This window comes from Staurois parvus, unplaced genomic scaffold (assembly GCF_062004578.1).
Source record: "Staurois parvus isolate SC_StPar_1 unplaced genomic scaffold, SC_StPar_1.0 ptg000458l, whole genome shotgun sequence".
Classification (NCBI taxonomy): Eukaryota; Metazoa; Chordata; class Amphibia; order Anura; family Ranidae; genus Staurois; species Staurois parvus.
The window spans coordinates 1,297,293-1,310,671 of record NW_028318254.1 but is presented as its reverse complement, the minus strand read 5'-3'; the positions used below and the strand labels follow the sequence as shown (position 1 = coordinate 1,310,671).

General features: G+C 42.5%; 1 pseudogene; it reads left to right on the top strand.

Moving 5' to 3' along the window:
• Nucleotides 1-400: 400 nt before the first annotated feature.
• LOC149452858 (olfactory receptor 5AR1-like) lies at nucleotides 401-9,474 on the top strand (annotated as a pseudogene).
• Nucleotides 9,475-13,379: the final 3,905 nt, after the last annotated feature.

Genomic DNA, 13,379 nt, shown 5'->3' with positions numbered 1-13,379 from the left:
CAGAAGAGGTCCTTCACTGGGAATACTTTATCTCAATAGTTTGAAGGGATGTCCTCAAACTGTTGACCAAATATTGTAGGTAGGTGTGATGGTTAGATATCCAGAAAATTTGGGTCATATTGTATAGTTTGGATCTTTCCCTCTTCTCTACAGGAGAGTAAAGGATTGCCTCCAATTTCATTGTGATATTTCATTAGGTTAGAAAATTTCCCTGTGTAAAAAGCAGTACCTCCAGCTGCCTAACATGCTCATCGTCTTCCTCCAGTATATCAGAAGCAGCAACAGTCACATGTGATGCTTGAAATCAGAAATTTTATACACTTTTATTGAGCAGGCTTATAGGTACCTCAATTCGCACATGCTGACCTTTTTTGGAATTTATTTTTCTCTCCAGACCAATATGCATGAAGTCAACAGGACAACAGTCACCAATTTCATCCTTGTAAGACTGTCTGAGAACCCAGCAATGAAATGTTACCTTTTCATTCTATTATTATTGATCTACATCATCACTGTACTTGGAAACATGTCTATAATTCTTGCCTACATGCTGAGCTTAAACCTTCAGACACCCATGTATTTTTTCTTGCCAACTTTTCTCTACTGGAGATTTGCTACGTAAGCGGTACATCACCCAAAATGCTGTCTGTATTACTATCACAAGACAAGTCAGTCTCTCTGTATGGTTGTGCCACACAACTCTTTGGTGGTTTGTTGTTGGGTGGTTCCTCCGAGTGTTACTTACTTACAAGCATGGCCTATGATCGGTATAATGATATATGTCACCCATTATTATATAATAGTATTATGAACAAAATTGCTTGTAGATTACTTTTACTTGGGTCATACCTTATGGGTGTGCTCAGCGCTGTAACACACACCTCTCCAGGGGCGGACTGACCATTCGGGCATTGCCCGAGGGCGCAGGGTCAGTAGGGGGCTTATGAGAGGATCACTGTCCAGTGACAGTGTGGGGAGGGGAGGAGGAGGCAATCTCAGATCCTGACCCAGAAGTAGGTCACCTGTCACTGTGGTGGTAGAGTGAGTCGGGTGACGGGAGGGGAGGCTTCCAGCTGCCTTGTTGAAATCCATGCAGGGAGATTGGTGCTGTCACTGTCCCTCCACTGCACCTATCATCACTGACTCTGCATCGGATTTCCCTCCTGGGCCCCCCCTCTGTGCACCTCATCCCCCGCCCCACAGGTCTCTGATGCCTCGTCTTCTCTGACAGTGTCCAGCCCCACCCCCCATCCTCCACGGCAGAGCAGAGGAGAGAGGATCTGCTCTGCCTCCCCTGTCCAGATCAGCCGGCAGCTCCGTGATGCTTCTGAATGTTCTCTCTCTCCCTCCCCCTCTCTTTCTCCCTCTGTAGCTCTCCCCCTCCCCCTCTCACTCACTCCCCCCTCTCTCTCCCCCCTCTCTCTCTCCCTCCCTCCCTCCCTCCCACTCTCACCCCCCTTCTCTCTCTCCCTCCCCCCTCTCCCCCTCTCCCCCTTCCTCTCACCCCCCCTCTCTTTCCCTCCCTCTCTATCTCCCCCTCCCTCCCTCCCTCTTCATCCCCTACCCCCCTCTCTCTCACTCACTCCCCCTCCCTCTCTCTCCCCTCCCTCCTCTCTCTCTTTCTCTCTCCCTCCTCTCTCGCTCTCCCTCCCTCTCTCTCTCTCCCATCCATTCCTTACTTCCTTCCTACATTCATTCCCTCCCTTCCTTTTCTTCCTTCCTCCATCCCCTCCCTTCAGTCTTTCATCCCTCCCCTCCTTTCATTCTTTCCTCCTATCCCTCCTTTCATTTCCTTCATTCCTTTTTCCCTTCCCCTCTCTCTCTCGCTCTCCCCCCCTTTCCCTCTCCCTACCCCCCCTCTCTCTCACCCTCTCTCCCTCCCTTTCTCTCTCCCTCAATCCCTCCCTCCCCCTCTATCTCTCTCTATCCCCCCTCCCTCTATCCCTCCCTCTCTCCCATTCCTTCCTTCCTTCCTTCCATTCCCTCCCTCCCTTTTCTTCTTTCCTCCATCCCCTCCCTTCATTCTTTCCTCCCTCCCCTCCTTTCATGCTCTCCTCCCATCCCTCCTTTCATTTCCTTCATTCCATCCTTCTTTCATTCCTTCCTTCCTCCATCCATTCCTTCCTTCCCTCCCTTTTCTTCCTTCCCTCCCTTCTTTCCTTCATCCACTCCCTCCCTCCCTTTTCTTCCTTCCTTCCCTCCCCTTCCTTCATTCCTTCCTCCATCCATTTCCTTCCTTCCTCCATCCATTCCCTCCCTCTCTTTTCTTCCTTCCTCCATCCCCTCCCTTCATTCTTTCCTTTTTTCCTGCCCTCTCTCTCTCCCTTCCTTTCGCTCTCCCTCCCTCCCCTTCTTCCCTTCCTTCCTTCCTTCCTTCCTTCCCTCCTTTTTCTTCCTTCGTTCCTCCCTTCCCTCCTTCCTTCCCTCCCCTTCCTTCATTCCTTCCTCCATTCATTTTCTTCTTTCCTTCCTTCCTCCATTCCCTTCCTCCCATTTTTCCTTACCTTCATTCCTTCCTCTATCCCCTTCCTTAATTTTTTCCTTCCCTCCCTCATCCTTCAATCATTTCTTCCTTCCTTCCTTCCTTCCTTCCTTCCTTCCTTCCTTCCTTCCTTCCTTCCTTCCTTCCTTCCTTCCATCCCTCCCTCCCTCCCTTTCCTTCCTTCCCTCCCTCCCTTTCCTTCCTTCTTTCTTTACCTCCCATTCCTTCCTTCCCTCCCATTCCTTTCCTCCCCTTCCTTCCTTCCTTGCTTGCCTCCTTTACCTTCATTACTTTGTCCATCCATTTTCTTTCCTTCCTTCCCTACCTTCCTCCATCCCCTCCCTTCATTCTTTCCTCCCACCCCTCTTTCCTTCCTTCTTTCCTTCCTTCCTCCATCTGTTCCCTCCCTCCTTCCTTCCTTCCCTACCTTCCTTCCCATCCCCTTTCTTCCTCCCTCCATCTATTCCCTTCCTTTTCTTTCTTTCTTTCTTTCTTTCTTTCTTTCTTTCCATCCATTCCCTTCCTTCCGATATAAGGGGGTATAGGTTCTGTTTATTCATCCCAATCTAATGATAGCCCAATATATACTAGTGCTCCCTGTTCACTCCCTACTGACACTGTCCACTACCCCCACAAAATCACTGTGATTACTTTAAATTACTTTAGGTAATACGCTTTAAGCTAAATGGTTAATTTCTGTAAAATGGGACAGCTCAACACTACAGCTGAGGTTACAAATGATATATCTGCATTTTCAAATACAAGAGCTACTATTGTGTTTAACCATTTGCTGACCGCTCACAATAAATTTATTGCAAGCAGGCAGCATGTGCAGGCAAGGCAATGTACATGTATGTTGCTGGCTTGCTTCCAGGTACTCCTTGCTGACCTATGCTGTGATCGGACACCGCACGAGTTTGGCAGCAGATTTCAGCCAATAATTTTGGCTGAAATCTGCTGATCGGCTTTGTTCAATCACACACAGAGTTCTGTGTTTACAAACAAACAGAACTCTGTGTACAGTGAACAGTGATCTGGCTGTTTCTTCTCCCTGAAAAACCGGGAGAAAAAACAACCAAATTAATAAGTAAAAGCAGCAAAAATTACATGTATCAAGCACACAGTTAACCCATTTATTGTCCCTGGATGTTAACCCATTCCCAACCAGTGTCATTAGTACAGTGTCAGTGTACAGTATTATCACTGATCAGTGCATTAGCGTCACTAGCGACGTCAGTGTCAGTTAGTGATCCTCCCAGTCTTTTTATTCAAGTCATGTAGCAGAATACATTTTTGGCCTAAATTTATGAAAACTTTTTATTTTTTTAATTTTTTATTGGTCATGTTTTATAACAGAAGAAAGAAAAAAAATAAAGAAGAAAATATTGTTTTCTTTTCAAAATATTCTGTCTTTTTTTTATTTAATTAATAAAAAAATAAAAATACTTGGTTTAAATACCACCAAAAGAAAGCTCTCTCTTGTGTGAAAAATAATTATATAAATTTAATTTGCGTACAGTGATACATGACCATGCAATTCCCAGTTAAAGTAGCACAGTGCTGAATAGCAAAAAAATGGCCTGGTCATAAAGGGGGTAAAACCTTCCAGAGGCCAAGTGACTGAAGAAGCACAGATGTCATATGTACTGTTATAGGTGCAGTCCTCATCTTCAGCAATTGATTGCCAACCTAGCCACAGACCCTCAAGGCCTATCTATTAGAATTTGTCATGAAATAATATAAAGTCAGCTATGTCAGACAGAACAGAGAAGCCCAACTCTAGGTAAAGTGTTATTTTCTTTTGTTTTGAAAATCTGTTGTGCTTTTATTGCAATGGACCCATAATGGAAATGTTCCCTCAATTCCTGTCCAAGAGTGTTAAATGAGCAGAAAGTGGTGAGAAATCTCTCAAGTGGGGACACAGACAATAACACGTTTTATACAATGTAAAAGGTATAACACATTTATTTGCTTTTATATTGTTGCCTGTGTCTTCTTGTTCCAGAAGCATGTTGCCCTATTTCTTGCCTTGGTTAAGCAGAAACACAAAGTGAGGGGAATTTTCTAAAATGTCTAAAAACAAGGATCACAAGGTCAAACAGAGAGAGAGGGGACATAGAACGCAATCTAAACCTGGCAGGGATTCTAACCACTTCCCACTCAGCCTAAAATTAAATAAAAATTTTGGCTGCATTTTAGCATGTCTTCGTCTATTTTTAATGTTGTTTCATGGAGGTATTTTGTGATCGAAGTTCAGTATAAACATTTTGTTGGACATATTTTTAGGATCAAATTGGCTTACTCCACTTTTGAAAATATCTCCATCTCGGTTAATCTTTTTCCTTTTTCTTTTTTTTCCATTTAATATTGTTTTATTATATCTTTAAATGTTACAATAACAGGGAAAAAGAAAGAAATTCTGAAATATCTCAAACATTGTCCAGAAACAAAGGAAAGTATGAGTATAAGCAATTTATAGAGCAATTATTATGCCATTCTCCTCAATCTCCTCAGGATATCAACCTGAACAACATGGGAGAAGTCAAAAATCACTAGGCACAGTGTTGAGTCCTCTCACCTGATTTAAACCTCTAATTGCTGTATTACCGCGTTGCATTCGAGTGACTTGCATGGCAATCATAGGTTTAACCGCTTAAGGACCGCCCTATAGCAGATATACTGCTACTGGGCGGCACCTGTGCTCGGGATCTCGTATATATATACGTAATTTTGCATTTCCAGGTATGAGGTGCGCGAACACCATACCCACACCTCCATTTGCAGCCGCAGATGTCAATCGCGAGTCCCGAAAGGTAATTACCTGCCGGCGCCCGGTGATTACCGAGCATCTTCAACAGGGAGGAAGATTGTTTTGTTTACAAACAATCTTCCTCCCGGTCAGCTCAAGCACACTGCTCTGGATGGCTGTGTACAGTACAGCCATACCGATCAATGTGCTTAGAGTGAAGCACACCCCCGCCCCCTAGTAAAACACACACAGTACACAGTTAACCCTTTGGTCAACCCTCACATTACCCCTTCCTGCCAAGTGCCATTAGTACAGTATTAGTGCTTTTTTTTAGCACTGATCACTGTAATGGTGTTACTGGAGATGTTAGTGACCCCAAGTTAATTCCCTCTCAGTCCTGCTAAAAGTCGCTGATCGCTGCCATCACTAGTGGAAAAAAAAATCCCATTATCTATGCCGCCATTTGTAAATGCTATAATTTTCACGTAAATCAATTAATTTACACATATAGGGATTTTGTTTAGCAAAGACATGTAGCAGAATGCATTTTGGCCTAAATTTATGACAAAATTTGATTTTTTTTTCTTACTGGACATGTTTACTAGCAAAAAGTAAAAAATACAGTTTTTTTCTCAAAATTGTCGGCCTATTTTTTTTGTTTGCTCAAAAAATTAAAAACACAGAGGGGATCAGATAACACAGAAAGAAAACTTAATTCATGGGAAAAAAAGGACATAAATTTCATTTGGGTGCAGCATTGCATGACCACGCAATTGTCAGTTAAAGTAACGCAACGCTGTAATGCAAAAAATGACCTGGTCATGAAGGGGGGTAAATCCTCAGAGGGGCAAGTGGTTAGTTCATCACGTTGTCCTCAGATTTCGGTGCCCTTGGGCATCCTATACCCCCTCCTTACCCTATCCAAGTTCTAATCACCTCAATGCTCTTAGCCCGAATTAAAAAAAATCAAATGTAGCCACCATAACTAAGGACTGCTAATCTACAATGTATTATATTTTTGTTTTTGGAATTAGACATTCTTTAAACATGTGGAAAGTAGCCTATAGTTGTAAAGTGATTTGAATGTCTATTTACAGTTAGCTCAGATTTACCTGACAAAAAAAAGATTTTTTTTATGTACAGATCAATACCTTACTAAGGAGAATAGGAGTTCTTTATTTAGTAAGGACAGTTATATTTAGACTAGCTATAAACCAAGGTCTCCAAACTTTCTAAACAAAGGGCCAGTTTACTGTCGAGACTTTATATGTGCCAGATTGCAAACATTTCTCAACATCAGTGAAAGTAGACAATGTCTCAGGCTTTGTGGTTAAAACAGTTACATCTATTGTCAATAGGAGGAGGAATAGTGTCCCATCATTGGTATTAGTTGGAAGAATATTGCCCCATTATTGGTATTAGTTGGAAGAATATTGCCCCATCATTGGAATTAGTTGGAAGAATAGTGCCCCATCATTGGTATTAATTGGAGGAATAGTGCCCCATCATTGGTATTAGTTGGAAGAATAGTGCTCCATCATTGGTATTAGTTGGAGGAATAGTGCCCTATTATCTTATCAATGGGAGGGTTAATGCTCCATCAATGGTGAAAGTGGCAGGAACTAGGCCCCACTGTTTGAGTTCAGTGGGGGAAAGTCCCCCATAGCAGTGGCAAGAATAGTGCTCCAAGGGCCAGATAAAGGCAAGCAAGTGGCTGCAGTTTAGAGACTTCTGTTATAAACATGCAAATATTGCTCTAAAAAAATTGGCAGGCAGAAATAAATCCATTTATTCTCACATTAGCCTAGAGAGCCCAATGCACAGAGTACTATGGGTGCTGCCTGATGTTTGCTTTGAAGGAGAAATGCAAGTTGCATTCAGATTCATTTAGCTTGCAAGCAAAATTTATAGTAACTGTGCCGCTCCATACATGTCTCTTTCCTTGTACCTCTAGTTCCCATCAGCCCTTTATGAGGTGAAACGCATTTGAGCAGAAACTGGACAGGCAAGACTATATGTTGTGAATCCTCAATTTATTATATTAGGGCTCATTTTACGTTAGTTACAACATCAATTTGCATCTCATTCATTTCTACTTAGCAAGTTGAATGTGAAATCAGTTTGGAATTCATATGACCTTCACAGGTTCATTTGACAATTCATTTAACAATTGACCTCCTTCTCACCTGCATTTGATGTTTTTCTAAGTTGTATTTTTATTTGATTTGCCAACAAATTTAAATACAATTTAATTTCAATTAACTTAAACCATTTGTAAAGGTTCAAGGTTTTTTACACATGAAGGTAAAAAACCTTCTGTGTGCAGCAGTGCCCCCATACCTCCCAATACTTACCCAAGCCCCATCACAATCCATCGATGTACACAACAGCCTCGGCTCTCCCGGGTCTCTGCCTCCTCTTTGGGTTAGACAGCAAGCAGGAGCCATTGGCTCCCGCTGCTGTCAATCATAGCCAGTCAGCCAATGAGGAGAGAAAGGGGGCGGAGTGTGAATGGACACACGGAACAATGGGTGCCCTATAGCAAGGTGCTTGCCGTGGGGGCACCCAACAGAAAGGAGGAGCCAGGAGAGCCTGCAGGGGACCTGAGAAGAGGAGGATCCAGGCTGCTCTGTGCAAAACCACTGCACACAGCAGGTAAGTATAACATGTTTGTTACTTTACAAAAAAAAGAACCTTTAGTATCGCTTTAATGACAACTGACTTGTTAGCAAGCATTTCAATTGACTTGCCAAAACAGTACATGTGCATAGGTCCTTAAAGATCTCCCTTGGAAAATTTCCCTGTGCCATTACAAGTACCTCCAACTGCTTAAGGAGGTTATTAGGTGAGATTTACTAAAACTGGTGCACAGAATATGGTGCAGTTGTGCACAGTAACCAATCAGCTTCTAACTTCAGCTCGTTCATTTAAGCTTTGACAATAAAACCTGGAAGCTGATTGGTTACTATGCAGAGCTACACCAGATTTTGTGTGCACTGAGTTTAGGAAATCTCCCCCATAGTCTTTTTCTAGCAGATCAGAAATGGTCAAGATAAGGTGCTCGAAACTGGGGACATCTCTTGCTTTTATTCAGCTATTTATGAGCAGCTTAATCTATATCTTCTGAGCTTTTTACTAACATAATAATTTATTTTTCTCTAAACTAATATGTACAAAGTCAACAGGATCAGAGTTACAGATTTCTTCCTTGTAAGCCTATCAGAGAACCCTGCTAATATATTTTATCTTTTCATTTTATTCTTATTCATCTATATCATCACTGTACTTGGAAACATGTCTATAATTCTTGCCAACAAGCTGAGTTCAAACCTCCAGACCCCCATGAATTTTTTCTTGCCAACTTTTCCTTTCTAGAAATGTGCTATGTAACTGACACATCACCCAAAATGTTGTGTGTTTTACTATCGTAAGACAAGTCCATTTCCTTCTCTGGTTGTGCCACACAGCTGTTTGGTGGTACGTTATTTGGTGGTGCCGAGTGTTATGTACTTACAAGCATGACCTATGATCGATATAGTGCTATATGTCATCCATTATTATATAGTAGGATTAGGAATAAAGTCGCTTGCAGTTTACTTGTAGCTGGGTCATACGTACCTTCTGGGGGTGCTCAGTTATGTAACGTACACCACTTACATTCAGTTTGCTTTTCTGTAGGTCTAATGTAAGCCCCTTCTTTTGTGATGTTCCACCTTTACTAAAACTGACTGGCACTGACACTCGGGTTAACTAATTGGTGGTTTTTGCATTAGGTAGCTAACTTGTTGCAAGTACAGTTTTGTTAATAGTGATCTCTTACGTATACATCATTACATCCATTTTCAAAATTCAGTCATCTGTTGGGAGGAAGAAAGCCTTTTCAACATGCACATCTCACCTCATTGTTGTTATTATATTGTATGGTTCCATCTTTTTTGTGTATCTCAAACCTAAATCAATGTACAATCTAAAGCACGACAGAGCTGTGTCTGTCATGTACATGATTGTGGCTCCCTTGTTAAATCCCTTTATATACAGTATACGTAACAATGAAATGAAAGAGGCTTTCATGAAAATGCTAAAGAAAATAACTGTGGGGAGATGGCATTTTGTGTACTTTGCCCCTGAAAGCGGCCTTCTTAAAATTAATAAAAGAAAACAAAAAAACATTTTAGGATTATGGGCACAGCTATGCAAAAATATATGTATGCTCTTGTTCTTATCATTTAAATCACAGATTTAGCCTAATTAGGAAATGAATTGTGTTCAAAGGGACAAAAAAGACAGGATTGTAAAAAAGTGATACCTTTAAAGTTGAATTCCAGGCAGATATGAAATACACCCAAACAATAAATGTACTGTAGCACAACCTATGAAACCGCTATCAAAATCATATTGCTAAAAATAAATTGTAAAAAAGTCCAGCACAAAAAGAATTCAATAGTCCATATACAGTACAGTCTCTTAATAAAAAAAATCAGATGTCAAACCATCAACCATCCACCACTGAGAAGGCCTTGTGCTATTCTATCTGCACAATATACTTTTGTCCTCATGATACATACCTTTTGGAATGACCCCTCCTGCTTTCTTTCAATATATGCTTACTAGTGATCTTCCATCCATTCCCTACTCCTGCACAATTATTTTTATTCATTTATTCCTATATTTTAGTTTAGTCTGTTTTATGTGTTTGTTATTTTACTGTTGATAAGCTACTGAACCCTTTGTACCCTGTGTGATAAACTAAATATGCTTTGATTCCATGTTGTCTTGTAAAATTTAATAAACATAGTGAATACGTGAAAACATCAGATGTATGGGAATGGCTGGAATCCATGGGATGTCTTACTAAGCACTGACTGCAGCTCCACAATCAAGATCTTTGGAGGATCCAGCCAGTGTCAGGACAAGGCCATCTAATGCCCAGGGTGAAGATGCCAAACACCCCTCTTCCCGCACAAAAAAATGTATGCATTATGTGTCCCCTCCCTCTCTCTCAAAGAAAATTGAGCACTAATATGCACACTTATCCCCAAGCATAAATTCTATTTGCAAGCCAGAATTCTCCTCAAACAAAAAATCCCCCTCTTTTAGTACAACATCCTTTCCCCATGCTCAAATCCCCAACCCAGCACAAACCTTTGCCCCCACTGTCCCTCCTCCTAGCACAAATCCTCTACCCCTCAAATTTCCCCTCTGAGCACAAATCCTTCCCTTCCTCCAAATCTTGCCTCCTAGCACAACCCCCCAAATTACCTCCCCCCCCCCAATTTTTCCTTCTAAATTGAACTGTATGCCACAGCCGCTCCCAAATTTCCTCCTTCCAGTACAAATCCCCTCCCCCCAATCCCCCCTCCTGTGACACATCCCCACAAACCTACCACCTAGCACTAATACTCTTCTCTCTCAACCTTCTATCGCAAATACTTTCATCCCCAGCACAAATGTTTGTTACTCTAAAGCTGTTGTCACTACTTCCAGCTTGTAGGTAGAAACTGTGATGGGAGTGACTTTTGGGGGTGGGGGGACCCCTGTCTCAGCTCCCCATATCCCCATTATGTGTAAGTCACCCTGTGCCTCTTAGGGGTACAGGGTGGAATGTTCTAATATTGGTGTGGGGGTTGGTCATTGTTCACTGCCATGCGGCTGTATCCCATTGTTCTAGCAAACTATTATGGGATGTAATGTTTGTGTATTGGTGTGGGGGGTTGGTCATTGTTCACTGCCACCTGAAGCATCCCATTGTTCTAGCAAACTATTATGGGATGTAATGTTAGTGTATTGGTGTGGGGGTTGGTCATTGTTCACTGCCACTTGGTGCATCCCATTGTTCTAGCAAACTATTATGGGATGTAATGTTTGTGTATTGTCTACTGCCACCTGGTTTATCCCAATGTTCTCTGTTCTAGCAAACTATTATGGGATGTAATGTTTCCAGCAGCCCTTCCCCCTAATGGGACGGCCTGCTGATGTGTTTCCTGTCTGAGTGTGTATTTCCCTACCCTGTTTATATATCTTGTATCTATGTTAAAATAAAGCAGTCTATTTCCTGTCTGGTGCTGTTTCGTCTTGTATTGCCAGCGGTGGTGTCCGTGGATCTGTGTTTGGACAGGAAAGCTGGAAATACCCTAGTGTAGTCTGGGTTCGGTTCCGTTACAGAAACTCTCTACACAGCGCCCCTCCTGCTCACCCCTTGTCTTGGCCCTGGATCCAGCTGGTATAGGGTAACCGAAAATGTGAAAGGACTGGGGTCAAGCTGGCAACTTGCTTCAGCTCAATCATTCCGCTTTTTAAAGCCTCTTTTTAATTTTTATATTCTGCTGCTGTACCTGGAGCTGACGTCACTCCCGCCCACTCTGTGGATCCATGCCGACCAGGAAGTGCTGGAAGCCACCAGCACAGCCAAGGGCAATGCATTGGAGACCTGCCTGCAGCTGGACCAGACCAGAGTTGCACAACAGTTGATACCAGTTTAACAAGTGCTCATTTGACTACTATTATAAGTTGTAAATGTTTTGGAAATAAGTTGTTTTTATTGCTGCCCTTAGATGGCGCTGCTTCTCTTCTTTTTATGGTTCGCACATAGCCTCTGTGGGTGATGAGCTGTCAGTACCCATGCACTGGTACAGTAGTTCATAGACTTGAAATTCCCGCTCTTCTCCTTCTCTGTGCAGCACTTCCTGGAGGGATTAGAGTGCTTCTAAATGGTCAGCACAACGCAGAACATCATTCTGATCCATCCTGGAAGTAGTGCACAGAGAAGAGGGAGAAGAGCAAGGATTCAAATCCCAGGACAGCTCAATACCCACAAGTAAGTACAATGGGGCCAGGGGGGTGGGGAGGATGCACAGTGTTGGTTTGCCTTTTCATTTTTCCTGAAAAAGTGATCTTAAACTTTAAAGGTCACCATGCTTACATTAGTGTATCATAGAGTAGATTATTAGGTAGTGATATGGAAGGTGGAAGAAACTTGATAATGTAATGAAAAGCCACATATTTCCTAGTGGAGCCCACCTCCAGAACTGCAACATCCCCAAATATGCAGAACATAGACCACTCCACCCTGTATAAATCCTGCAGCAAGATGTTGTAATTGGCGCATCAGGACTCTTCCACTAAAACTCTACTCATGTACTGATATAGGAAGGGTTTCAGAGGAAAAGTCCTGCTGTATCAATATTTTAACACTCTATTCACTCCTTCACTCTATTAGGCACGAGGACCCTCCCACTTAAACTCTGCATATATCACTACATAGGTAATATTTGAAGGAAGGCTACTGCTGCACCAATTCAACAACAGGTCAGTCTCATTAATGCCTCTGCAATCTGACACCATTTTAGGATATTGTGGCCCCCGGATGAGATTTGCCCAGGGCCCAAAAATGACCCTGTGCATACAAAAATATTGCCTAGAAGCAAATGATGCTACTGGTTTCTTCTGGATTCTAGGAGGTTATTGGCAGGTATAGTGCCCCTTAAGTAGTGCCACTCCGGTGATGTAATGGGTAGAGTCTGTGCTATTTTATTATATTTAGTGGGCGGGACCAGTTAGCTTGGGTATGAGAACAGGTCACCTTTAGAAAACGACAGGTAGGCTTGTGATCTGTGAGAGAGAGAGCTCTGCAGGGCTGAACTGGTGAAAGGCTTTTATGGAACACTCAAGTGGGAGGAAACAGAAGGATGTACTTACCCCTGACCTTCCTTTAGCAGGTCTGTACCTGGAAGTGGAGTAGCCCATTGGAGCCTGGGCCAGAGGAGACTGCATATGTGAGGACTCATGGAAGAGCAAGAGGAGAGATGGTTGGACTTATTGAGTTTGAGATCACTGCAATATTGTGTTCTGCATTGTAGGAACTACCAGAGCCATCTTAATAGCAAAATGGGCACCAGGGAAAAGTAATGCACTGGGGCCCCTACCAACTTACCCCAATTTACACACCTACTCTCAAGAATTAAAATATAAATAGTTGATAGAATTGAACATATATTAGTACTTTCAATAAAATTGATTTCAAACAATAAGAAAACATGCCATAAATCAAAGACTAATCAACACAAAGGGTACAGTACAGGGGGAGGGAGACAGAAGGGAACAGTAAAGGGGGAGTCAGGAGGGCACAATACTGGGATCAGAAAGACACAG